Raw genomic sequence first — 2,003 nt, forward strand, 5'->3', positions numbered from 1 at the left:
GTGCCTCTAGTCGGTGCAGATCGTCACTTCGCTGAACTCCGCACCGCCGCTCCCGGAGTTCATGGGGCAGACTAGGGAAGCCTGCGGGGAGAACCCCATCATGGAGAAGGACAGCGGCAAGGCCTCCATGTCGGACACGGCCGCGCCGCCACCGCCGCCTCCGCCACCATTTGGGAGCATGCAGGGTAAGCAGCCGGTGGACCCGCCGGTGCCGCTGACTGAAGACGAGGCCGTGGCGAAGCTGCTCCTTCAAGTCGCCTCGCCAGCGCGCCGCCGCCTTGAGAAGGCGACTTCGGCGCCACGCCCCTTGGAGACCGGTGACGCCAGCTCAGCCATCCCAGATGCCGAGGCGATGAGTGCCGCGCCCGTTGGGTGGGTGCGAGGAGGCGGCAACGGCCCGCTGAACCATGCACTTCTGGACGTCGAGGCGAAGCTGCGAGCCGAGGGCGACACCATCCAAAACTACACCAAGGCACATCTGGCGTCGCGAGCAGCTATCCCGGTATGCTTTTTTCATTTGATTCTGTTTTTCTTGTTCTTCTCTGTGGGGGCGCGCCAGCGCACCCACTGGGTGTAGTCCCTGAGTTTCGGGCCAGCTGGTGAGCAGGCGGCTCGGAACTCCATCTGGCGAGTTCCAAATAGTTATATTTGTCTAAAACGTTTATCGCAGGAGTATCACAACCTCCGCGTCACTGCCTTCAACCGCAACGTTGAGGAGCTGGGCAAGCGGACTGCCAACTTGTCGGAGAGCCGGAGTGAGTCCTTCTACTTTTTCACGGGGGCGCGCTGGCGCACCCGCGGGCTGTAGTCCCCGAGATTCATGCCGACTGCTGAGCAGTCGGGCCGGATCTTCCCGGCGACCTTCTTTGTTGATGACTTAACGTCTTTTTCCTTTTTAATTCTTCAGAGGCCAATGCCGCTCTTCAGGAACAGCTGGGCAAAGCCAACACCGCCTTGCGCGACAAGGGGAGGAGTGCAACAAGCTCGCCGCAGAACACGACCTGCTGGCTGCGCAGCTAGAGGAGCAGAAGGAGCTGCTTAAGAAGGCGCAGGATGAGACAGAGAAGAAAGAGACCGCTCTCCTAGCCGAGTTCGAAAGCGAGCGCTCCTCCTGGACTGAGAAGGAGGCACTGCTGACCTCTGGCTTCCATGAGATTGAAGACATCGTCGATGGTGAGTTTCTTTACTTTCTTTCTTTGAGCCGCCGACTATAAGTCGGGCCGACTCCTGATTCTTTGTCTTGCTTCTTTTTTGTCTTGGCAGACTTCTTCCCTGGCCACTCGCAGGCGGCCATTCAAGCCATCCAGGCTGATCGCGAGGCACGGAGGGCAAATGGTGTGGAGATTGCTGCCAATCTGTAACGCCCCGGATCCGATGCGCCAGGTGTCTGCCAGTTATTCACCATCGTTGTCATGTCATTTGCTTGCGTGTTGCATTTTATCATATTATCATGTGCATTTCATTTTGCATACGTGTTCGTTTCATGCATCCGAGCATTTTCCCCGTTGGCCGTTTCGCGATCCGGCACTCCTATGCCCTCCGGCATTCCCCTTTTGTCTCTCGTTGTGAGTGGGTGTTAAACTTTCTCGGAATGACCCGAGCCTTGCCAAGCGGCCTCGGTATAGCACCGGTAGACCGCCTGTCAAGTTTCGTGCCATTTGGAGGTCGTTTGGTACTCCAACGGTTAACCGGGTAACCGTAAAGCCCCTCTCTCCTTGCAGCCCAACACCCCTTCCAAAGTGGCCCAAAACCCATCTAACTTCCCTCCATGCTCTCGGTCGTTCGATCACGATCGTGTGGGCAAAAACTGTGCTCCATTTGGACTCTCCTAGCTCCCTCTACCTATAAATACACCTTCCCCTCCGAAATTCGCGGATGAACCCCCCTAACCCTAGCCATTTTTCGTCCTCGCGCCGCCGGACACGTCCGCCCGGCGACCGGACGTGTCCACCCTGCTCCCCCAGTCCAATCAGGGCGCGCCAGGTGGCTCCCCGCGCCGTCCC

Source organism: Triticum aestivum, chromosome 1B (genome assembly GCF_018294505.1).
Source record: "Triticum aestivum cultivar Chinese Spring chromosome 1B, IWGSC CS RefSeq v2.1, whole genome shotgun sequence".
In the NCBI taxonomy this organism is placed as follows: domain Eukaryota; kingdom Viridiplantae; phylum Streptophyta; class Magnoliopsida; order Poales; family Poaceae; genus Triticum; species Triticum aestivum.